This window comes from Lipophrys pholis (genome assembly GCF_963383615.2).
Source record: "Lipophrys pholis genome assembly, chromosome: 15".
Taxonomy (NCBI): domain Eukaryota; kingdom Metazoa; phylum Chordata; class Actinopteri; order Blenniiformes; family Blenniidae; genus Lipophrys; species Lipophrys pholis.
The window spans coordinates 18,965,104-18,992,104 of record NC_137642.1 but is presented as its reverse complement, the minus strand read 5'-3'; the positions used below and the strand labels follow the sequence as shown (position 1 = coordinate 18,992,104).

Here is a 27,001-nt window from a genome sequence, read left to right as displayed (position 1 = left end):
AAAGACATATTCAAGCAGAAATGCTCCCAATAAATGACCTTATTTGTATTGTATGAACTATTTCCCTCTGTCGTCACTGTCAGAAGAACTTCAGATGAATACTGCTGCTAAAGTAAATACTTGAACTTGTGACCCTGCTTTGGCACAGAGTGGTTTTATCTCACACCAAGAGCTGCAGACAACAATTTAATTTAGCCATAATTTTGAAGCATAGTGTCCTCGTTGTGATTGTGGAAATGCACATTCCTCCCTTGAAGCTACTCCTTCAAATCGTGACTGCATTTAATGTATTCTCAGTCAATCTGTATAAATAAAAACAGTGATTAGGATCGGCGCCTCAACCACTTGCGATTGGTTTCTGGCCAAAGGGTTGACTCAGCTTATTTCACTTGCACCAAATGAGACAGAGGAGCACACACATTTCTCAGTATTCATCTGTCTAGATAAACACACAGACATAATAAAACAGCATTAGACACAGTGACTTCAAATGTTACTCTCACCCACCCACGCACCTACTATAACCGTTTTATTCTAATTTTGGCTGCAGACGCTGGAACCCATCCCTGCTGACGTGGGGGTGACACCCTGCACCCACACTCATAAACATTACTAACTTCTACAGTCATCAATTAATCTTACAAACATGTCTTTGGATTGTGGCGAGAGAAAACCGACAATGACAAAGGATGAACATGACATGTTGGGATAATGTCCCACAAAAAAAACATGAAGTCACCATTTACTGACTCCCACACACACAGTGAGGTGTCATCAGGTCTGTAAGATGATAACATCACGCTGGGTGCTCTGTCAGGGAAGCAATGTTGGAGATAACGAGACAAATGTCGGAGCCAGCGAGCAACCGCTAAACTAAGAAACCTCCGAGCTTCCAAGTCCGATGCTTTGTTTTATTGTCTTTAAAAGACTGTCATTACCATTTCTGCTCGAAAGTCTGAAAGAAGATGAAACCACAGCACTATCCCTGTGGTCAACTGATGGTGTGCAAAATGTTTTCAGCAGAGAACAATAATTTGCATTTTGTGTCAAACTTTTCTGAACATGCAACGCACATAGTGATGGTTTTTCAGAACAGTGATGAGAGTTAGCTGAGTTTAATCTGGGCAATAATTACTCATTTATGGCAGCACAGTTGGGGGGAGTGAAACACTTTTGTTTATTGTGACTTCAGTGTGTGACTTCCTCGATAAACCTGGTGTTGTTCTCACAATAATGCAACTTCAGTGACATCCAGGTATCCTATTGTCCACAAGCATTTGTTGACTATCTATCTGTGTTGACCACAATAACCGCCTCGGGTATCAAAGAACAGAGACATATCAACAGGACAGAGTAACAGAATGTTTGATTTATCTTGGTCATGGTCAGCCTCAGTACCTGGCAAGACGAAGAAGAAAAACATTGAAGGCCGTATAAAGAAACAAAGTCTCCAGGTAGTGCAGAGCACTGTGTCTATAAGTTTGAGGAACATCCTCATTAATTGGAATTTTATCTCAAAACAGCCACACACACACATAATTAATAAGAAATGAAAATGCCTACAGATACAGGAAGAAGGAAAAGTAGTGCAAGAGAGGAAGAGTACTGGAAAGAAAGCCTTCCATTCTCTCTATGACTCCCTCACTCACACACTCACCTGAACACTCTATCCAAAGTAGGTGGCCTTGTTTACTGCGGGGTGGGGTGGGGGGGGGGGGGGGGGGTGGGGGGGGGGGGGGGGGTGCAACCACATGGGAAGGTCGTGTTGGTGTGCTGAGCTGGGCCCTGAGCCAAAGCTAAAGCGACAGAGTAAGAGAGCAGTTGACCCCACAGTCTGCCTGTGCTGGTGTCAGGAGAGTGCAGGGGCACATTTGCATGCTTGTGTGTGTGCTTGCCGAGACTGTGCAATAGTCAGTGTTTTGGCTGGGCTACAAGTGTGTGTTTGTTCTGCCATTGTGAACATGAAGGATGACTTTATAGACATGTGCCTGTATGCTTTCACGATCTGTGCACCAAGACGTATGTGTAGGTGAATTGAACTACTGACCTGCAGTTTTGCTCTGAAGGACAGTAGGTGTTCACCAAGCGGATGGAAGGTACATGTAAGTGCCTTTGTCCACATGACTTTGAGCAGCTGCCATGCCAACACTTTTTGTGTTCCTGCTTCTGTTATTCTTCTCCATCAATTTCCCCTGTTCCGCTTCCTCTCAGTGATCTCTACATGGGCGTGAGCACTGCTGGAAAATGGACTGTCTAACCAGATTAAACTAGGCTGCCACATGGGAATTAAAATAACAGCAACAGATGTCAGCGAAAGCAAGGGAGCAAGCTTTTCAACCTTGAGTCGGAACCCCCGTTATGTTTTATGATGCATGCAGTCAGGTAATTTCTGAGATTAATGTAGTGGGTTTGGAAGTTGTTCTGTCAACTGTTCTTCAGGACTGTTTGCATCTGAACACATTAAATGTATGTGTGTTTATTTTCTTCATCTTTTTCTGATGTAAAGCCACAGAGGCCAGAGGGCTTATGGGTTTCATCAGAAACACCTGTTTATATCCTTAAAGTAGCACGATAACACAACAAGGCCAGATCAAGATTCCTTCTAAGACCTCTCTTCTCATCAACATCACTGCAAAGTGCCAGTAATAGGCTGAAGGCAGATTGATTAACTAGTTGACCCTTGTTTACTTGGACATTTACCTTAGACATTTACCATAGACATAATTAAGCCAAATGTAGCATACAACCAGTTATTCAGTATGTGAGATATTATGTGGATTATCATTTTATTTCTTAAGATTAGCAGTTTAAAACATCCTGGATTTGGGGAATCAGCTTCAGAATATAAGCAAGTGATGTATCGAGTGTGAAGGAAATTACTTTTATTGCTGGTCTGAACTGACTAATGCCAAGTCAGTGTTGTAGTTTAGTTGTTTTTTTTTCAAGCTGGTCATTATTGGTCATATAAATGATCTGTGGCATTTGTGCGTATGCAGGAAGGTGGCGTGTTGGGGTTGTCGTTCTACGCATTTTCATTTGCATTTTGTTGTGTGATTCTGTGAACTTTTCTATGTTGTTTCACTGTAAATAATTATGTTTGCTCCACATCTGATAAGCTTGGATCTTTTTGTAAAATTCAGATGGGTATTTGTTTTAACTTTAAAATGCATTGTTGTAACACTCCATCATGTTGAGAATATTGAGAAACAAAGGAAGCATTTCACATGATTAATTTTTGTACATAGTAATTCATTTTATGCATAATTTTACTTTATTTTTGGCAATATTGTAAAGCATACAAAACAAAAAAAAAGCTGCAGTTCCCATAAGTACTCCCTAAGATATCCTCATATACTTCAAATTAGAGACACAATTATTCAGCATCCAAAAAGTAGACAAAAATTTGCTGATATACAATGGAACCTTTTACTTTTAAAATCTTATTGTAGGCCTCTGGATAAATATCCACTTTGTTTAGAGCTATTTCAATGGCGATAAGTATAAGATAGAACTAGAAAAAAGAAATCATAAGAAGGTTTTTTTTTTTTTTAATCGTTATTCTGTTATTGTTCCTTGAAGAAAACAATGAAATAAAATAGAAACCAACAGAAATTCTTGCTAGTCACTCAGATGTGCTCTGTCCCGTTTTGGTCACTGAAAAGCTTGTCTGTGGCACTGAAGAACTCACCTCATCGATAACTGCTGAGTGACGGAAGAGAGTTACTAATCCACTCCCCCACAACAATAACTGCATTTGAATAAACATCTAAGCTGCATTTCTCTGATATAGTTATTATGCTTGTCAAGTTGTCTGCTTTTGCGAAAACTGGAAACACCTCTAAAGGTACCCCACAGCCTGCAGCATGACACTGGAGCACAGCAACAAATTTATTGGATGAAAATATACAAAAATATACAAAATCAAACTCTAGGTGAGTTAATTAAATATTCCAGCTTTGGCTTGTTTGTGCTCGAGCACTTATGTGTGGCTGGTGTGGATGTCTACATTATCGGCTTTGCTTTGATGTCAAAGAGGCAGTTTGCCCGATGCGTATTGAGTGAGTGTGTATGAGCTGTCTGCGTGTGCTCACCTTTCTGAAAGATGAGAGTTTCTGGATGAGATCCTGATGTGTGTGAAGAAAGTATGTGTTATTATGTAGCCTTTTCCTCCCCTAAAGCATGCCACTTTCTATCTCTCTCTACACAGCAACCGGTGAAACAATAACTCATTAACGCCGCCCAGACTTGAACGCCACGAGGTTCGGCACATGTTGTCGTACACTCTTTTTCGAATATGTGCACAGACTCCAACATCTGTTTGGATCTCCCAGATTTGAGGACAGAGACTCCACGTTCAACGCAGTTCAAGCAACAACAGTTTCAAAGAAAGGCTGCGGACCCCCTCTCCAATTGTGTTCAAACCGTTACAGAAGCTAAGCGCTTGGCAGACAAAAAGACTCTCTAAAAATACAAAAGCACAAGTCTTGGAAATAAAAGCACTGGGTTTTTTTCAACAGCACATATAATTTAGACCCCAAGAAGGCAGATCAAGCAAAGGGCCCCATCTGTGCTGCTCCACCAAAGGAGGCCCTGGAGCCCAGATTGGAATTAGATTCTTAATTGTCTGATCTTTCTGCAACAATTGTTAATAATTTCCCATTCACAATTATTAATAGTAGATTTTTATTGTCACTGTAGGCCCTGTTTACACGACAACGTTTCATCAGTGCATCCGCAAACTGGTGCCGTGTAGACGGACCCTCCAAACGTGAAGAAAGTTTTGCGGATACACTCAAATTCGTTGTCATGTAAACGGGGCCTTAGTCTATGAAGGTCAAAATGTCCAAGTAGCAGAAGCAGTGGCCATTGGATTGTGAGCTCCTCTTCGCAGTAACTGCCAACAGCACCACGACTGGCATTATGCTCTAAGTGCACCCTAAGGGAAACCTCACCAGTCATCAGTGAAAAAATGACCCTCACACATAAAAACTGTACTTGGCCTTTTGCATTTTCTATTAGGTCTCGATAGCCTTACTATCAAGCCATTGATTGAAACTGTGTGAAGTCAATGTGGGTGACTAGGTGCAAAATGTTAGGCAGTGAATCCTCAGATGTTTATTGGCCTATAAGACTATCCAATCACTTCTCCGTGAATGAGAGACACAATAAATTATGCCAGGCAAAGACCAGCAGTCGCCAAACCAAACAGCAAAGCATGCAAGTTGTTGCAAAGCACTGTATGTGTTACATCGTGTCCCAGCGCCAGCGCAAAAGCCAATTGGTTAGTCATGGCTCATATTCTTGCATACACAGTGCGTCTTGACAGTGCTTTGTAGCTTTTGAATAAATGGGGGCTATTTCCTTTGGGGAGAAGAATGTTAAGTGGTAAGCGGGTTGAAGAGGGATGAAGAGGATTCCCTGCTGAGTCTTATCTGAAGTGCACTGTAGGAATCACCCATGTCTCCCTCTGAGAGCTGCTACTTATGGAAGGAGAAGAAGAGACACATACTGCTGAGAGATACAGAGAGATAGGGAGAGAGATAGATTCAAAAGAGACTCATAGTGTGTTTTTGTAGATTTTTCTGATTCTTTTTTTTCCATGTAAGCTGAACTAATGATAATTGCTCATTTTGTTTCATAAAGCTAATTACACACAGTATACACTTGAAGAATGCAAGCTCCTGGCTATTACACTATTAGCACATTTTTGTTATTGACAATCATATCGTGTTACCAAATTGTGTCCAGAAACCAATAGGCCACTTGAGGGAGTTACAGATTGCATATAAATTACAGAAAACACAGTAAAATAATAGCCTAAGAACAAACCTCAAAGGTCTTGCAGTTCAGCAAAGTCTTTCACAAGGTTGTGTTAAGGCAACGGATGATTCAAAGAAATTTTCAATTCCATGAAACCTCCCAGGAGTATTGTAAAAATAAATATAGAACCACAAAGGCTTTTCTGAAATGGCCCTTGAGTCAAATCAGTAAAATTGAAGTAAAGCAAATAACCAAGAACATGATAATCATTCCCACTGTGCCTCATCAAGATGGAGAGAGCCTGGCATCGATGTAAGCCTCGGCAGCAGAATGGCTTAATATAAGCCACATCAGCTGTCGCCAAAGACCATGCATCACAACTTTGCCACAAGCAAAACTATATCTAATCTATGGAGATAAAAATGTAACCTTTTGGTCTGAAAGCCAGATCTTTTTTCCACCATGACCACGCATCTAGTGAAGGGATTTTCAAAGTGTTGGAGAATGAGTCCCTTCTCGCTTAGACCCAACAATGCCACACCTACATTGGGCCACGCTGAGTAGTAACTTTGTGACTTCTTAATGTTTTTAACATTATAAGAGATTATTGTTAGTGACTGTTGGGATCCATCGGCATTTAAAAGACAATCCATTCATCCATCCATCTGGTTTATCCAGTTGAGGGTTTACGAGTCGATCCGAGCTAACTGTGGGCAAAGACAATATAGTGACCCTTGACAGGTCGACAGTACACCACAGGGCAAATACAGTAAAACAATCACACACATAGTTCCATTATGGGCAATTTAAAGTTACTAATTGACCTCTGTTAGAAAATAGGAGAACTGAAAACCTTGAATGAAAAACATGTATCTCCATAAGGCCTTTAAGCCTCAAATTGGGAGTATTGTCTCTATGAGGTGAGAATGCTTACCACTACACCACTGTGTGATTCCTTCAAGCATGCTGTATGCACTGTGCTATGGTGTCTTGATCTTATTAGAGATATATGAGATAGATAAGACTGTAAGCTGTTCATGAATACTCTCAACCCAAAAGTTGCATATCAAAAAAATGCATTGAACGAGTGGAATGGTTTCAGTATGAAAAGAGACTTTTGAGAAATGTGCTTATAATTGGATGATTATGATAGAAGTGCATGGACTTCCATTACAACTGTAAGTACAAGAGCTGGAGCAGCAATTGCAAGTCATATGAGACAATATGGTGGACTACAAGATGGAATGAGATGGACAAAACGGAGACAAAGGAAAAGGGTTTGTGAGGCACTTTTAATCAAGGTTATTTGGTTGTTACTGTACCTTCTATGTACAGTGCAAAAACCTGCCTGCTGCATCTATTAAAAAAGGAATTTGCCTCTGGGAATAAAAATGTATTCTATTCTATTCTATTCTATTCTATTCTATTCTATTGTAATGACTAGGTTGAAAAGGGCAGCAGTGTGCCAGTCTCCCCAGGGCTAAATTTCTAGTTCAACATGACAGGTAGACTTTTGGGGCCCCTGAGAGTTAAAGCCGGACATACTTCAAGTCTGCACAGTGCAGCCTCTCTGTGGGACCTTGAGGGATGACGGGGACCGGTGTCCACTGAGGGCCATAGCTGTGAGTGTAATGGATTCTGGTGGTTAAGCGCCAGCTCTCCCCTCCAGGAGTCCTTGAAGGGAGGAGTAGCCATAGCGAGGGATTGAGCTCAGACTAACAACAACTTTGTTTAATTCGTTCACATGTCACTCTCTTTAAGGTGGAACTGAAGCCAAATTGGTTTAGATTGTGGTGTGGAGGCAGATTATGCTCTTCAGGTGCACAAGCTAAAAGCCTCAAATTAGTGTGCGATTTGTTCAAAAAATTATGCAAATACAAAAATATGACTGCTGCGGTAGAGGACTCGATGCAGCGCTTTTCAGAGCTTGGCGAGAAAAGATAGAAATGTATGAAATACCTTAAAAGGCAAATTCTGAGCAGTCTCATCAAAAGTTCACAAAGATATTTTATACATCTTGCATTGATGGCATGACACTATTACTCATTAAAAGCACACTCTAAAGATAATTGCTATCCTTTGCACTTTGCCTTATCTCAGAGGAAATGTAGATTGATTTCCATCAGCCAGAGAAGTTATGCCATGGTGCTTTTATAGTTTCAATAGCATAGAGAATAAACACTGTTCCATCCCAGATGGTTATTATTCTTCTCTTCATCTACTTGGCAAACACTGAATTGTGTTCATTACCATTTTTGACAAACTAACTGAGTTGATTCATCACCTCTAAAAATGACGTAAAAAAAATCTCTTAAGTACACTCTCTCGGATGCATGCCAGACTTTCCATGCTTAAGTACTTAATTTGCTCAGGATTTGCTTATCTCTGGTTTTTATAACAACACAGATACTCCATTGATTTTGTGCTTGGAAAAATGTCATGTATTCAACCTGAGATTTTCTATCCAAATGGTCTACAGATCGTTGATGATAAGTAGAAGACGCGTCTCTGCTGAATACTGTAATGTTCTATTGATTGGGCCTGGGGCAGTTTGAGCTTATTTACCAATAAAAGCAAACATTTTGGGATGTTAAAGGCATTGCAATTACCGGGAGAAAGCAAACAAACCAAAATAAAAACTTTTTGCCGATGGTATGTTGGTTAAAATCACTCATCCATACACACTCACAAACAGAATCCACACTCTTCCCCAACTGAACAGGTCCAGTAAAACATGGCTAAGTGCTGAGACATGAATGCTTTCTGTGGGTGTGACTGCAGTAATGTTTTTATAGTAGCCATTGTGAATACTTGAACACACTCTTGCTATGGTTGCAGCAGAGTAAGGCCACAATGAGTGAGGGAGAACATGATTTCATTGCTGTATTTTGAGATCAATTGATATAAATATTCACTTAGAAGTGGCCTGACACCCAAAGTATTCTAACTGAGCATGAACGAACTACAATGGACCAACTACCAATGCTCCCTCCCATCCCGGACAACAGCTGCAGCTCGGTTCAGGTCCTTCAGCTGTAAAACCAAAAAGATATAGAAACAAGTTTTTATCTTCTGATCTCTTTGTGTGTACAGTATTGTTCAACATGTTTTCTATTGCACATGTATAGTATTATTTATATGTCATACTTCTCTCTGAGTTCATGTAAATTCATAACTTTATTGCACTGCTTGTATACAAGTATCAGTGAAAGCCTTTTCAAGTTTGTCGAACATCCTGCATAATGAAAGGCATTCATTTCTTTCATTCTTATTAGAAGATATTGTACCTAATGACTGTTGAGCTCTATATGTAATAAAAATCATTACACTTCTGATCCTAGATTGAGGCTTTTAATGCGAGATAATATGTCCAAACTCCACACAAGATTTGAACCCACAAGAATTTCACTTTGACAAGAGAACGCTATCCACTGCACCACTCTCCATCTCCTTCAAATAATTATAAAGCTTTTATATAGTCTGCACATGCCAGAATTGTCACATTTAGTTTTGCACTGAAGCTTGTGAAACAAGCAACCAAAAGTACCAAGTAATTATGTCACTAACTATGTCACCCATTAGTTAAAACATAGTCCTCAGGCCTTACTATTACTAGCTTTAAATCCAGCTGCTCTCACTGATGCAGTAAACACCAGTATGGAATCTGATTTCTGGATCTTTGCTGGTTCTATTGTAAAGTCAAGATAACTTTTTGTCCACCCGAGCAAAGGCCATGGCAAAAGTACAGACTTTTGAGAGCGACCCTTTGTTCTTATTTTGTCATAAATGTTAAAGATATGGTGATTTGAAGGGGGCAGTGCCTGAGCTGTGGCCCCCTGCTGCTCGCAGCTCCAGAGGCCCGACTGTTCACTACAATAGAGCCATGATTACACCTACGCTGCTCGCAAGGTTCTCACTTCCTCCCCAGCTGTCTGCGCTCCGCTTCCAACCCAGCAGGCATGTGATTGTACCAGCGCGGCTCACCCTCTCACTTCCTGCTCTCACAACCTCTGTCCTTCCATCACTGCCTCCCACATGGGACATTTTGTCACACTGCCATTGGTATTATTCAGCCTGATGTGAGGGAATGCATTGCAAAGTGAGGAAATAGCAAAGTGGCACAATTAAGTGAAGATGGAGAGACATGTATCTCTTTAGCTAATACGCTTTGGATGAATAAAAATGTTTCTGGTTTTGATGCGGAAATTTTTCCTGACAATATGTCACAACAATTAAAAACAAACAAACAAACAGACATTTTAATTGAAGTCTCAACATCTCATGATGCTTTATGAAGATATCTGTGATGCATAACGCACAACGTTAGGTCAGGATTATTCTCTGTACGGAATCTGTGAAGGACCTGAAGACACCGATCGGGATCTTTGAAAGAAAACTTAAAAGCACGAAAAAAAAGTGACTTGGACAAGAGTAAATCTTTAAGAGGCTTTCAGTGGTTGACAAGCACTTTATGAAATTAAGGCCAAGGTTCCAAAACAGGCATGTCAAAGTGGGTATGGACAAACAAAATCTAACTGGCTCTATGTCTTGTTTTGCTCCACTAGTTGGATGTTTGGATTGTACGTTTGTGATCATAAACAAACTGCATCAATTACTGAAGAAAGATCCTCGGCTACATACGCTTGTGAGCAAACATGCCGTGATGAAGCAATTAGCCGACGGAAGTAAGAGAACCTGTACCAGATATTGTTACGTTGAGTTATATGTCACCAATGTTTGTCTGATTACAGAAATCTAAATCTCATCTTCTTATAAATGACATAAATACAGAGAATTGTTTTTTCAATTCCACTTATTGTGATTACTATATGTGGCCACAGAGGGCGCTGTTGATGCTGCACAGCTAATGGTCATTCTGTCAATGGATTTTGAGGTAATAATAAAGGCGAGCCCTAAATTATGATTAAATTACAGTGGTGGAAAAAAAAAAATCTGAAAACAATAAAATAAAAGAAATGTGACTGATAAACAGTTTACTGGTCCTGAAAAACTACCTGGCTGACACTGCAGAAACAAAAAAGTTTCAATCTACTTTGTGTTATTAGAACTTCTCAACCATAACTAATCTCTTTTGGTGTCATGTCACTTCCCTTTGTTAAGAAATGTCACAGTTTCCTGCGTCAATATTCACAGTCCAGCTACATAATGAGTTTCAACTCAACTTTTGAACAAAACAATAAAATGAATTATAAACACTTCTGACAGTAATTTACTTGACAAAATGCTCATGTAATTGCCACAATGAAAATAAGTACTCTATACTAATACATATAAATAAAATGTAACCACAATTATAAAATGGTTCACAAATGAATAAAAACATATGACTTGTGAAACCAATAATCCACACTAAAACCATGATGTGACTCAGAGTTTGTCTAAAATATTTATAATTTGTCAAACAAAACTTCAAACAAAAGATGTGTCGCTATGACACCTGAAGTCACAGAAATGGCTTTCTTTTAAATCTCTCATGAAACTCAAAATTCTGCTTTATCACCTTCAAGGGTGTCATTTAATCCCACAATCTAAAACAAAGAAAACACAACTTAATCCAATGGCACAACAAACAGTGACCCAGTGCAAAGCCAGAGCGTCACTGCCATTTGGTGCACACCAGAGCCTACAGCTTTAAGCAAGGATTCATTCATTCACACATGCACAGTTCCTTTAAGTAAAGATAACTAAAACGCAAAACAAAAAGTCAAACAGGCTTGAATCACAAGTTCACTGTGTTATCATCTGAATTAATAGACAGTATAAAATTTATGAACCAAGCAACCACATGATGGATATATAACACAGACTGTAGCATATAAATAGTTGAGGTCAGGGTGCTGGTAATGATTTCACAGTGAGCAGCTTTGGCAGAGATGCTGAAGCAGGTGAATCACAAGAGCACCTAAATTAATCATGGAGGTGACACACAAAGCCATATTTCACATTTGAAATTAGCTTATCAATAATTCACTGGTATTGAAACAAGACTAAGTGTCCTTCATCTGCGAAGTTTCAATAGCAAATGGGAGAAAATTAGACAAATCTGATTTATGACCAGCTTGTCTTTTTTTGCTGATGTTGAAACTATTTACATTTTCCTAATAAGCATTTATATAGTATGGAATGAATTCAGTTTTGCCTTTATGCCTGTGTATCACATGTTCCTAATCAAGCTTGCTATGTATGGGTTTAAGGAGAGGAATTTTATTCTACCAGGTGAGTTGTTCTGCAGTTTTTCTTTCCATCCAATTGTGTCCAATAAGATGCCAGAAGCACCTTCAGAGTGTTGAGCCACTTCAATGTGGGTATGCTTAGTGGTGTAGTTGGTGGCTCAATGTAAAGTACTTCTTGCACAGAAACCTTATAGACTATGCTCTCTGATGCAACCATGTGGCAAAGGGAGCCTCTGGGCTAGTGGGAGGTAGTAACAGCTTTAAATACGTCATGGCTATAACACCCACAAACCAATGAGAACACCCTTCTCATAAAAAAAGATGTCTGTCATTACAATTCCACTCATGGTAACTGTTGTGACAAGGCTTCCTTTATAGCCCGTGATTTCCCAATGGCCCTGAGCAACAGCATGTACCTGTGGTACTGCAATAGATGCTAAGCTTAAGGGCTGAGGTGGAGGGAGGAAGACCCACCTAATAAAGCCCCCTCAATCGTAGCCGCCCCAATAGTAAGGCACAGGTAGCTGATGCCATTATTGCAGCCTGACTGTTGAAGGATATCGTCTGCTGAGTTTTGAGCCAAGAGACAGACTGCCTGAGTGACAACGTACAATCTGCCGAATAGAGCACCTATCAGCCGGCCACCTCTAATTCCAGGAATGATGCATTCTGGGAAGACGGATTGGTGCAACTGAGCTGAAACTGAGGTCTGGAAGTTGCATATGTCCAAGTGTGAGCTGACTGAAAATGTAGACATTAAACTTGCATTGCACTTGTCCTGATACCAGAATGCAAATGTTGTATTGGTATATTACTGTAATACTGCCTCACTGTAACGAAGATCAGAATTCAATGTTTATACCAGTAAAATACTGTAACAAAAAAAAAAAAAAAGAAAGCCTACAAACTTTGATTGTAGTATAATTTAAAAGATGACTTTAGCATCTATTTTTGAATTGAAAAAAGAAGTCATGAATGGTAACACGATTAGATTAATTTGTAGAGAAGCAGAATATACAGATTAAAACATAACAAAGCACACACGAGTACATGACAGTTTGGTACATTTGAATTTTCAGAAATACAAGCTTTCCAAAATCACTACGTCTCAAAAACAAGACACTGCATATTGTCGAGGAAAAATACGTTAGTCAGGCAATTAAGAGTTTCTAACACATATAATCTCTCTCTCTCTCTCTCTCTCTCTCTCTCTCTGAAAAGCAAAGTGTAAATAACTGACTGAATTTGCAGTATAGGTCACAATTGTGGTAATATCTCTAAAAATAAAAGAAATATTCACAACAAGGAATGGAGTCCGTGCATTGCGCTTCTTATTTTGCTGCTTCAGTTTAATAGAAACACCAGGTATGTACAATATGACCTCAATAGCTCAAAATATTTATCCAATATCGTGAAAAAGGAAGTAGAAACATGTTCAGCTGTTCTGGAGGCGAAGCCAAAGATAAAAACTGAGATGCCGGTTTTCGCTCTCTGGTCGAACATCTAAAAAATACATCCTGTGATAACAGAAAGAAAGCAGGGAAAGAAAGGAAGAGATTGAAGAGAAATTAACTTGTGAGGGTGAAAAACACAAGTGGCTCAACAACACAGGCATCGCTGTGCCGTGCGTCCATTCAGGGTCACAATCTAAGATCATTTCAGAGAAAAGCCATCACATCAGTCTGAGAGAATCAAATAGATATTAAATTAATTCAAGGATGACCAAAGTGGACTTCAAGGGTCTGTGAGGTCATCATTATGGACCGACAAGATTGTCTAAACGTGCGTCTCTTACGTCGTTATCAATCATTTTCTTCTGCCACTTCAGGACAGCAGTTAACCTTTTTGTCACAAATGATTTGAACTCCTGCACCCAATGAATTTCTGTTAAACTGGTCAGAAAGGAACCTAATACAACACACACACACACACACACACACACACACACACACACACACACACACACACACACACACACACACACACACACACACACACACACACACACACACACACACACACACACACACACACACACACACACACACACACACACTAATCTACAGCAAGTCTTTGTGTACAGTCAAGAAAAATCAAAAAGAGGTCTGAAATAATAACCTTTTATTCCATCTCGCTCTTGTACTGCTTTCCTCTCGGTCCATTCGATGGCCCGGCTGAGTGATTTTCTGGAGGAGCACTCAGCCGAACAAAATGATTCCACAGCAACAGACTGAGGAGCCACTTGTGAAAGCCAACGACAGCCTCTGAATATGTGTTTGAGTGTAAGTCTGTGTGTGTTTATATCATGTTATTCATTATATGATTTGATCCCAAATTTTCTTTGAAGTCAGATGACAAATATTTAATTCAAAGCATTTAAATTCTTACAGAACAATATGAGACTTTCGATTTTCACACTGATCACAAAATTGTCTTCAGCCAATGAGAAATGAGAGAAGAGAAATATGGTATTGGGAGCAGAAGACTAAAAAACCTCTTAAACTGTATTTGAATCTCATGAAGTTAGATTTGGTTGAATGCATTTAAAATCACAAAGGTCACAACTTTAGTTTGGATAATATTTAAGGTACTGGCACAACCATTTTTTTTTCTTACTGAGGGTCACATACAATGCCAGGCCACTCACTAGAGGTGTTGGCAGCTTATGCTTTAAAAGCAGATAAATGATTAAAATGTTGGTAAATAATGCTTAACAACAGCCGGGGATTCATTAAAAATGGTTCATGGGCTGCAGTTGACCCGTGGGCCGTAGATTGGACGTCTCTTATTAAGCAGATGAGCAGTGGTTAAACCTTTGGGCATGAGACAGAATCAATGAAGCCAGCACTTGTTCCTCGCGTGTACAGGGATGTGTGTGTTTGTATGCATGGACCGAGGCATTTGTCAATGAAGAAAACAAGCAAGTAACATCTTTATCTCTTGATCAGACGTCTCTGCCACCTTCCTAACCCCAGCCTCCCTGTCCGCGCTCATGGCTGGCTGCCTCCAGGAGCTGGGGCTGTTTGTTTAAATGTAAAAGGTAATCAGGCCCGGCATGCTGCGGGGATCCCCAGAGCCTGGCAGAGGTAGATGGGTCGATCCCAGGGGAAAGGTACAAGGACAGGACAGGCCACGCCGCCATGTTCTGCACCCTTGTTCTACCTGTTATGGAAAGTTATCCATATCAATCAAGAATAAAATATGTTTAACTGAAGATTTGTGCTCAACCTTTATCCATCGTCGATACCTGTAGCTACATTTAGACGGTGGAAGTTCAGCTCCATAGAGCCGCCCGCCCCTCCCTCACCTTCCTTGAAAGTTCACAGTGACAGTTCAATGCACTAAATATTCAGCTGGCACTGATCTACGCATTTGCCATTTAAGATGCCATACAGCTGGTTATATCAGCTGCCACAAGCTCTTATTAATCCCACGACTATCCTTAAGAAGTGCCAAAATTAAACTTTGCTGTTGTCAGATTTGTTTTTGTGCAAACAGGTTCCCCCCTCGGGTAACATTTTTCTCTATTCTGTGATGAAGACGTTTCACGGTTAAGGTCAGGAAAAGGACATGTATTAGCAAAAGGATGTTTCCTGAATTCAAAGAACCATTATGCCGTAACATCAATCCACAATTCATAGATGGTTTACTTCTGTAGAGTTGGCAGTGGTCCACAACCTGTGGTACGAGGCCCCAGAGGCAGGGCGTCAGCGACTATGTGTGGGGACGGAGACTTCTCTTGATCTGAGAGTGGTGAGAGGGGCTTTTTGCACCTGTGTTATGCTTGTAATGTCAGAGAGAGAGAGGTTTTGTGTAAGGATGGATGGATGGATGGATGGATGGATGCGATTTTGCTATTGTTTTGGGGAAACAAATTTGTTGATTTGTTGCAACAAGAACAATACACTTTTAGTGCTGTTTAGAGTCCATCAGTATTAAAGGAAAATTAAGGAAACACATCCAGACTGCAGTTATGGGGCTTTGGTCTACCACCATTAAGCAAAAGGCAGGATACTCTATTAACATATTTCCAGTCCATTACGGGGCAAAGAAAGAGACACAATCACAGCTGCAGCCCATTTAGAGTAACAAAACTAACTTAAACGCATGTTTTTGTATTGTGGGATCAAGTCAAAGTACCCAGAGAAAATCCCTGCCCTGGAATCGAACCCAGGTCTTCTCACTGTGAGGAGAATGCAAACTATGACACTACTGTGCCCCTTTTTGAAGATCAATATGGTTTTATGTTAAATATTGTTTCAGCCAAAATAATATTTCAACTCTATCTGCATCTCCACTGCAGATAGAGTTAGAGCTATAGATTTAATAGCTTTAGAAAATTTACTGTTGATGAAAACATTTTGAAATAAAACTTAAACAAACCATAACATTTTAGGAATTACTTTACTCTAGTACAGGCTTCATACGTGCTGCATGGTTGATGTAGTGAAACTGCTCTTGTATTACCTATTAAAAGGCCATTAATATCTTTCAAGTCCAAGGTTGCAGACAGAAACAGAGGAAGAATAAATTCACAAAGGTCCTGAAAGGCATCATTAAAACATTTAGGAAAGCAAGCAAAGATTTGTAGTTCCACAAACAATTACGTCTTAAGATATACTGAAGTCACATTGATGTAAAATGATAATGAAATACCTGATGACTGTAAGATAAATGATGACAAAAATCCGTTAGCTTTTTCTCCCACAGAAAATCTTGCTCTTGTACATAGTGTTGCCCGTTCTTCTCCACTTCTTTTCTTTTTTAAGAAGTCATTTTTTAAAATAGAATTAAATGCAAATTAGAGTCGAGCTGATTATCATATAAACGGCTGTTGCCTAGAGGGGCAAGACACTGCCTTTATTTATTTATTTTGTCATATTTTTCACAGTTCCCCATAAAGCTCTGACTTTAATCAGTCCACACTTTCTTTTAAAGACATGGGGGAGTCAGGGACTTGTTGAAGGGAGGCTTGGGGTTTCTGTATTTGTGGCCTGCTTGTATTTGTGTTTTTGTGCGTTAGTATGAGAGCTCTGTGTCCAGGAACAGAACACAGACCCGTAAAGTGTCATTAACACCATGTAGACCGGTGTTGCACATCGATCAATTAGCCTGGCTATGTGATTCATGTTCTGACACTTACACTATTCACAGTGGGAGCAATCACCTGTATAGGGACGCAGCTGGAACATTACATATCCCGCTAATCCAGTGCTAAGTGGTTATTTTGCCCAGCGGTGGAGTCGCTTTTTTGGCAGCTGGATTATGTTTGCTGTCATTCATCGGTGCAAGTGATCTGATTTGAATTCAGCAGGAAAGGAAACACTGTTCTGACGATTACCAGGGACTGACATGGAAGAGGGAGGCAAAGTCAGGTTAAGGGAGGAATTATAGACAAGGACCTAGAAAGTAGCGAGTCTGTGCACCCGTAACAATGAGAACTGGCCCCCAACAGAGCAGCCTGTATTTGATGTCAAATCTTTGGTGAAAGATGAATTATATTTTCATTAGCCTGTGAGAAGTTGACATTGACTTTAATGTTAATGTAGCAAAAGCTTCTGATCTGTTCAGCAATCCTGCTCAAAATGTGACTTCTTTATTAGTTTGAGTTGAAACAAACATCTTCTGCTTCCATTTGTTTCTTTCTTTATGTAGACTTTTCTGGTTTAGAATGTGGACAGTCATTGCCGCTTCTTTTACATTCCATTACGACTACAGTAAAGTGCTACGTCTACATACTGCAGGCTGGCTGTCCAGATTGCTCATTTTTGTGTCTGTTAAACAGCTTTCAGTTTACGGATCTACATTGCATTTCTAAAGCATTACATTTTAGTGTTGTATGCGAAGACAAAATGTCTCGAGGCGCAAGCTTGTAGTTTAACAACAGGAGGGTTTGGAATTTGGAGCCACCAGTCAGTAAAGCTCTGACACTGTGTTTGACTGCAACACATTCTGCTAGTGACTGGATTAATTTGCTCAGAAAACCCTGTGAAGTCTGAATTTGTTTCACCAACACCCAAGCTTCAGTGCATCAGAGAATCAGTTATGTTCATGTCTTAAAGCTCCTATAGACTGTGTGCTTTCAGCAGTGGTTAATGTTTATCACTCATCTCACTGTTTGACAGAAACTGTATGAAACGTGGGTCGTGACAGAAAGTTCAAATGAAAAACGTCGATTTCCAATAAAGTGGAGGTGACATGTCATCCGTGTGTGCCGCCGGCTCCTTCAGGAAATAAATAAATGACGTGAACCACAACTTGCATCTTGGGTCTAGTAGAATATATATACATTGAAAAATTGAGAAGGTAGACATGATCCAGTATTCTCCCTGTTGTTTTGGTGTCGTTTTGATCATCACATCATTTTCTTCTTAATTTTTAGTGTTGTTTTTTTTTGTTTTTTGTAGCTATAGCTCTGAGCAGCAGTCACATTGTGCTATGTAAAGATATTGTAGTGGTGGAAATTCTAAAAGCACAGAAGATTATCTGAGAGTTTCTAGTTCAGAAATCATGGTAGTGGCTGTCCCTGAACCTCTCTCACTGTGTGACATACCACTACAGAATTGAAGCCTCAATCAATCGAAGATGGGATGATCAAAATCCCATAGTAAAGAGACTATTTATGTTAGCTCGCCACTGTGAAATATCAGTGTGATCTCAGATCATTGTAAACCACTTTGGCACAGACATATGACATCTCCACATCACCGGAGCGCCAGAGCCCAGGGCAGAGGTTAGATTAATTGGGACCCCATTGTTGTGACCAGACCAGCATGTGTTCAATACCATATATTAACTTTGATGAAGAGGAAGCATGTCCATAGAGAGCATTGTAACCCCTCGAATACAAATAGGATCCTTTAGTGTGTGAACAATGGCCCTTCCCAAAGTTATTAAACAAAGCTATTGACCAGCATGACTTAAAATTTAGACGTCACATTTTAAAATGTAATGCAAAAGTTTCCACCAGTCCATCTTAGCCTGGCACCACAGCATCGGAGTGAATGCTCACTGCTCAGATGCCCTGTTCTCTTCCTCCTCTAATCTCTTTCTCTCTCTCTTTACACACACACACACACACACACACACACACACACACACACACACACACACACACACACACACACAAGCATTTTGTGTTTTTACTACACCATGAACTATGGGCCCCTGAATCTCTCTATTCAACAGTCTCGTCCTATAGGTGCACACCTCTCTGTATCAACATCTCTTTCTTTGTGTAGCCTTGGGCATGGGGTACATTGAGTGCAGATGGGCTTCTACTTTCATGAGTCTTAATGTCTCGAGTGTCTTTCTGCAAACACCCACTCACAGAAACACAGGCAACAAAGTATACATACATTTTTCCCTGTGTATAGTTTCACAGATTCTGATCATGTCCAACAACACGTACATATGACCACGCTGCCTTTCTACTGCAAAATGACCCCAGGTACCCTTTTAATTTCCAATACACTATTCCAGGAAAACAACAAATGCCAGTAGTCGTTCCCCAAAGGAAAATGTGTGTGTTTAAACTCATCACTTTTATCTCCGAGTTTCAGCAGGGACCACACAGAGTATTAAAATGCCTCCATCTGCTTACCAGCAAGGGGACATAGGTATGTTATCAGGACTAAGGTGCTTCACGGGAGATATAAAAAGCAACCCCAAGATATATATTAGTATGCAGATTTGTTTTCAATAACTGCTGAATTTGAGAGGAATAACAAGAGAAGAAAGAACAAGGAGTGGCAGACGATGGAAAACAGATTAGCTTGGTAGAAAATAATGAGTAGTTAGAATAAAAATGTCTGATACAATTCTCCACATCTGCCAATTGCAATCTACCCTGTAAGAAAGCATGGTATTACAGGAAGTCTTTACTGGCCACCTGTTCTGATCAGTCAGTAACGACTTCAGCTGCTACACTTTGATGTATCGGCACACGAGAGTTTACAGTCAAGTCAAAGCAGAAATGCCAGTAAATCTTATTTGTTTATCACATTTACCTCTTTTGGTTGGAACTGACACAAATGCCACAGAAAGGAGTACCACTCTATTCATTTAGTGACAAAACGCCAAACACTGGGACAAGAAAATGTCCTCATTAGGAGGAGCTTTACTATTGTGTTCAAAGCCAGTGCAGCCAGTCTGATAAATGATAAGGCAGCTTAGTGAGGACGGCTATAACTGTCTAGAGGGGAAAAGACACTTATTTTGGAATTTTGACTAGGCCACAGTTGCCATATAAGGCAGATGAAACTGTCTTCAAAAATTCTCTAAAGCAAAACGTGACGTACATATAGTCAACTGACTGTTTCAAGCACCGGCCTACATAGCCGTTTATGAATTACAGTTAATTATTTTATGGCTGACCTTCCATTGAAGAAAACAGTTTGTTATTGATCAGCTGACCTTTTTGGTCAGATATTTGTTTACATTTTATCACACACCTCACAGGTAACATTTTTAAGAATACCAAAATAAGTATTCACACTATCTACTACAGTTACAGTACTTTACAGTTTATATTTACATCAATATGAAACAATGGATTCACTTGATGCTTGGAACTAGTGTGTTTGTTTTGTCTTTCTCCATGAGATATCTTAATAATGTTCACATACTGTAGTTGTATTAATGTAGTGGGCTGAGCTCCTAGTACCGTGTGAGTCAGTCTAATGACTCATTAAGTTCAGATGATATTACGTCAATTGTTTAGAAGTTGAACTGTGTTGTAGGGGAATACACTTTTCAAATATAATGCAAACCTTGCCAAAACACCCTTCCTTGAAAAAAAACAACTAAAAACAAGATTTATGAATCAATGGAAAAGATGCTGCTACAAAACAGCTGAGATAATCTACCAACATTGAGACAGCAGACGACAGCTCTTACAAAGATAAGCTGTTATATATTTAAAGCCGCAAATACGATACAGGTATTACGAAGGAAAATGGTTTGACTAACGCTAAAGCTAACAGTTGGGTCAGTGAGACATATAGTGACATCTCTTTTCATATTCAACAAAACAAACTCACAGAAACATAAACATTGCAAATGCATGTTTATTTTGTGGCTCTGATGAGTTACTGGTATGTTGCCACACAACTTCACTTCAAATTATATTATACTGTATATACTGCATAAGTCAAACACTATAAGGAGCAAAACGTAAAAAGGTATCCATTACACTCAATATACATTACATAAGATATCAGTTGGTTGTAATATGTGTATGTAAGTGTAACTGTTGTAATTGCTGAAGAAGGATAGAATCTAAAATGCCAGCTTTATGCAATGATGTCTGGATAATGCAAACATACTTCAAAATTGGACCTAAGTCCAGCAGTTTATGAACTTGCATATTTATTCAGGAACATTTGGATTTCAGCTGTTGTGTGTGTGCAGAAGAAATATTGAGACCACAGCAGGCTGAGAGTTCATTTGAACATGTTGAGTCTTATTAAAGTGCATCATTACTGTTTCATTCTTTAGCCAGGAAGAGAAACTTAAACTGTCCTCTTCCGATGAAGGTTTTAACATTTTTATTCTCAATTTATCAAATGATTCCCTTCAAATATAAACTAAATGTGGTTCCTGTACCCGAGAAGACAAAACATGGACACTCAGAAGGGACTTAGAGCCACTACAGAAAAACGTCTGCACAACTGGGGTCCGTTTGCAATCACTTCATGTAGCTCTGCAGCAAAAAAAGACTGGGACTGAGAGATAAGCAGGCTGAGAAAAGTACTGCATGGAGGAAGAAGATGGAGATGAATGACACAATAATGCCTCCACTTTCTCTTCATTACAGTAACTTGTAACTAAGAAAGGCAATACTCAGGCTGTATGTGGACTGTATGATAATAGACTGCTGAAAGACCCAGGGCAGCACTAATAACATGAGCAGGGAACGGCGATGTGAATAATCACCTCCTGTATAAAAACCATGATTACGCGACAATTGGCACTTCCTACCATAAAGCTAATACCTCAGCCAGTTCTTTCCATCATTACATTCCCCTTTAATCTCTCTCTTTATCTCAATTAGTGGAGTGTGATGTTGTCAAATTAAATTACAAGTTGTTGATGAGACATGACACTGGTTTTGCAGCACTGACGTGGAGGAGTGTCGAGGATCGTCTGTGTCTCTCAATCCCCCATGCTCATTCAACATTTCATCACCGCATTTTATTAATCAATTTGGAGAGACTCGTAGTAGCATCAGGAACCTTCTGTCTTTCTTATAACGTAGCGTCATATTAAATGTCTTCTGATATTAAATGTTTTTTTTGTCTTGCCAAAATTTCCTTCTCCAGTGTTTTTTTTTATTTTTTTTGACCTGCCTTTTCTGGCAAGAAATAGAGGCATCAGTGGAAGAGTAAGGGAATAGAGCGGTCGAGTGCCTTACTCAATTATACATCAAAGCACTTGTGTTTGGGACGGCACCGAATGGGAAGACAAGCGGGAGGTGCAGAAGAATCGGTTAAAGACAAAAGCATTTTCATCATGATGAAGAGGAACATTAATGACTGTTGCTGCCACCAGTGTTGATGACAATAGAAGCAATAATGACAAAAATGTTATTTTCACCAAAGAACGATCAACTATTATTCGGCCTGAGGATTATTTCAGAGCAAAAAAAAAGCCCCACAAAAAGTATAATTCCAGCTTGCTTGTCACGTTTCGCTTTGAAAGATGGATTGATGTGTTGTTTGAAAATATGCCTGATAAACCTTTTGTTTGACCTAAACTCAGACTAGCTGTCATTTCAAGTAAACCAGCCCCAAAACACATTCATTTTCTACAAGGAACTAATGAAGCATCTGCTTGCATTTGCACGTTAATAAAAAAAAAGTCATCTTAATAAGTGCTCTCTATTCACTAGCTGTTTAAAAGAACTGTAATGTTTTATCACTGGGGGCCTCTCTCAATTTAAAAAAGGCAAGTTTGTTGTAATGTGGTTTATAAATGCACTGCATTCAAATGAAGTTAACATTGGCTGAAATTGAATAAGAATGAAGAGCCCCACCTAAGAAATGTATCACCAGCAGCCACTGATAATAGATATCAGCAAAAAATGAACAACTGAATAAAAAAAACTGTATTGTGTTCAGTTGTAGTCACAGTTTCAATATTCAGTTGTTTCATCTTTGTCTTATCTCAATATCATATCGTTATTTATAACTGACACTAAATCTATCCCTCTCTCTCCAGGTGTTGTCAGACCACCCTCCATGTGTCTGCTACTCCCTCACCTCAACTGTGTTCACAAGCATCTCATTAACTCTCTCCCTCTCTATGCATACAATACTGCATTCAAAAGGAACTGGACCAAAGCAGGACTCTCTTGTTGTGTTCGTGCGAGGTTCCCCAGAAGTGGACACTACGTCACCGAACACGGGAGCAGTTTTGTCCAAGGTGGGGAAATGTTCCTGCTCTTTGCACAAACAGTTGACATTATTTTGGCTCGCATTTATATGTACACTGCACTCATATGTGGCACTGTTTTGTGTTTCATCAAAACAGACTTCCGACTTGTAATAATAAGGGTTATAACAATTGCGTGTTAAAATAAGCTGACCATCATACGGATCATTTGATCCCTGAATGAGCTGGTTTGTCTTTTTTTTGTATTTTGACAGCAGCATTAAAGTGGTACAGCTGGAGGCGGACATTGTTTTTGGTCTGCTATTGTGGACGCAGCAAACTGGGAACTGAGACCTTCCTTCATGGTGATTATCCCAATACAGAGTTGGATGAATACCACAGTGTCTGCCTCGCATGTCACATCTTTGTCTGCTTGTTGTCACAGCAGTTCCTCGTGTCGTCTCTACAGTCTGGTGTTGACCCGAGTTTGATTACTGTTTACTCATTTCTTTCTTTTCACCCTATTTGCCAGAAACAAGATTAAAAAAAAAAAAAAAAAACCCTGCAAAAACACAACACTGAGTTCTGTGTGAATCAATTGTTAACATTAGGGTGAGGAATTCTCTAAATATGGCAACATGGTTTGTAATTCAACAGTAATCTTGAACTTAAATGACCAACAGAGAAAAGGGTTAATTTTTGGTTATATGCGCACAAAGGTGTGAAACCTGAAAACATTCCCTGAAGGCTCTCCTGAGATATCGTTGTTGCAAAAGAGGTAAAAGTAAGGTTACAGTGACTTTTGACACTTACAGATCAAACCTTGTCAGTTCCTCCTTGAGGCAAAAAATTATTTCCAAGAATTGTTGGATTTTTCCTTCATATAAGCCACAAACTGTTGGTTGATGGGGAGTTTCAAACTTTAGTCAATAAAATCTTCTCAGTACATCCTTCTGCATGCGTGATTGTGCGCTAATATTTCCTCAAGGTGTTGCTAAGGACTCATATCCACGAGGACGTGACAAAACAAAAATGAAAAATGTTAAGGCGAAAGGTTGGAAAAATCTTGAAGTACAATCTGTGTTCATAAAGAGAAGCTATTCGAGTAGTAGAGCTAATATTAAAAAAAATAGCAATTTATTTGAAAATGCAAACAGTTGACAAAATAATTTCACAATTGCCATGACCAAACCAGTGGATTGGATATCATCTAACTGTTCTGGGACTTCTTTCGTCTGCGACTGTAAATACCATACTCTCTTTTTTCAGGATTTGCGATATTTTTTCCTCCTTTGCAATTAAAGAAAAAGCTCAGATTTGCCGGTTTTCCTCCTGTAAACATCACAGTGCTAAATGATCATTTGAAGGTAGTGAATTGTGACAGAACGTAAGACAAATATCCACCCATCTATTGTCTCTACTGCTTTATCCATCTATGTTTGTGGTGGTTAGGAGCTGATCCCAGCTGACTGTGACTAAGACGGGTACATCCGAAACAGTCTTTCACAAGAAAAACCTACAGACAGTCACACATTTTTCGCATTCATGCCTTTTGGATACTTAAGAGTCAACCGAACCAAAACTGTGGGCACACTGAATATCCAGAGAAAACGCTCCACACGCATTGCGAACATACAAACTTCCTTCAGAGGAAACAAAAGTGAATTGATAGCATTTGCTTGAAACCACTGAGGCACAGAAGCGCAGCATGATTTTACGATATATGATTAATTACTTTTTTAGCCTAAAATATAAAACTTGATAGTAGTGCCAATAAACTTAAAATGGCTCATCCCCCGAGGACCATAGATATGCTGGGCAAATCTTTTAAAAGCATATTGGGCTACAATGTACAGGATGTTTCCAAAGCAAAGTTGACACTTTTCAGAGCACATTAAATGTCTAAAATCGGAAGGGTTAAGCAAACAGATGACTTATATCAGAGCTAAAACTTTGGATTGACCAAAACTCCCACCTATTATCTCCCGAGAGGAGCAACGACTTTGGTTTACCCTATAAAAGGAAGAGCCAAGATGATATGAGACACATCTGACTGACTGAATGCCAACCTGTGAAGGAAGCAGATATTTGACAAAGACGTGCTGTAAGTTGGAGCCTAAACATCTGTTTGTCACATTAATTAGTTTGTGAGTTGTTTGTTATAGCAGGCATGTGTGCCTTCCACAAAACCTGGGATCTGAGGTGTAAATTGAGCAGTAGGATGCAGTAGTGGGGATAAAAATAAGCACTGCTTGTAACTACCAGATGATTGTAAATGAGTTTCCCTTATGGTTAGCAAACTAGATGCAGAGTCAAATGAGTTCAGACGTTATATACCAGTTGATTGTACAGATAGTATGAAAATAGGCTATTTCTCATGATACAAGAAGGAAATCACATGCCTGAAGCTGTTTTACGCAGAAATGTCACGTTAAAGTTGTGATGACATACTGGGGTGTCTTTTTGGAATCGTTGAGAAATGTTTTACATTCTAAAAAAATAGTACTGTGAAAAAAACAAAAGACCAGGTCGGCAGGGGAATGTCACCATCAGCCCCATAATCCGAGATTAATTAACCAACCAAACCCCAATATATATGAACAGCCTCAATGACAGACCAGTTGACCTGGGAAGGAAGTACTAGAAGTGCCCAAATCCTGGTGGGAAACATCCCCCCGAAGGAGGTTGAGAACAACAGGGCTAAGATCCCGTGGGACTTCAGCATCCAGACTGACAAACAGCTGCTGGATAACCAACCAAACATTGTAGTGGTCGACAAACAACAGAAGAGGGCAACAGTGGCAGATGTGGCAGTAACGGCTGAAAGCAACATCATAAAAAAAGAACACAAAAGGGTTGATCCTCAAACTAAGAGGCTGCAGCAGATCCAAGGAACAACGCCCGAAGCCTCATTCCAGAAGAGCACAGTCCTGCGAACAGACCCTGTGCAGAGCCCTCTCGGTACTACATATTAGATTGTTGAGTTTTAGTATGCAGCAAGTTAAAAACCAATGTAACAAGAATTGGTAACTTTTCTAATAAATCATTTAAACAACAGGGATACGTGAGATATTGAGGCTCTCAATGAAAACTCAAAGAATCAATTTAGGAATAATGAAAACATTATGAGCACAAATGAGGATTGGCCATTGATTGAACTTTTGGATTACAAATTGAGTTTTCAGCATATATTATGTCAAGGATGCCCAATCTGACAATAACAGCAACCTTGGACTGAAGACTGTGTTTTTTTCAAATGTAAACATTGCAGTGCAGCATGACAAGAAGAGTTTCCAGGCCTAAGCTTACTATCTAAAGGTTTGACACAACAACAAAAAACGAAATGGTTAAGTGTATCCGGAGGACTAAATTCTTACCAAACTCAGACCCAAAGGAGAAGAGCTGCTCATGATAGTTGGTTTATAGAACACTCAGACAAATTCTTTAACAGAGGAAGCATTGTCAGAGAAAGGAAGTCAGAAGGTATGGAAATGTCTTAAACAGTCCGACCTTAAATCGTGTTTGGGTAAAACTCATTAGAAATAGTTAATCAGAGCTTGTCCAGACATGGATTTTCAACAGTGGTACAGGGAGGCTGAAACAGTGTCGCTTTTGTTTTGTACCGTTGAAGCAGCTTTGGATTCAGCTGAGTAGCTTACTAAATATACTGAGAA

General features: G+C 39.6%; 1 protein-coding gene across 1 annotated transcript in view; it reads right to left on the bottom strand.

The window, feature by feature from the left end:
- cdh23 (cadherin-related 23) overlaps positions 1-27,001 on the bottom strand; it is a gene marked incomplete at its 5' end in the record, with an annotated part of 174,404 nt that overhangs the window by 104,988 nt on the left and 42,415 nt on the right. The window lies entirely within an intron of this gene.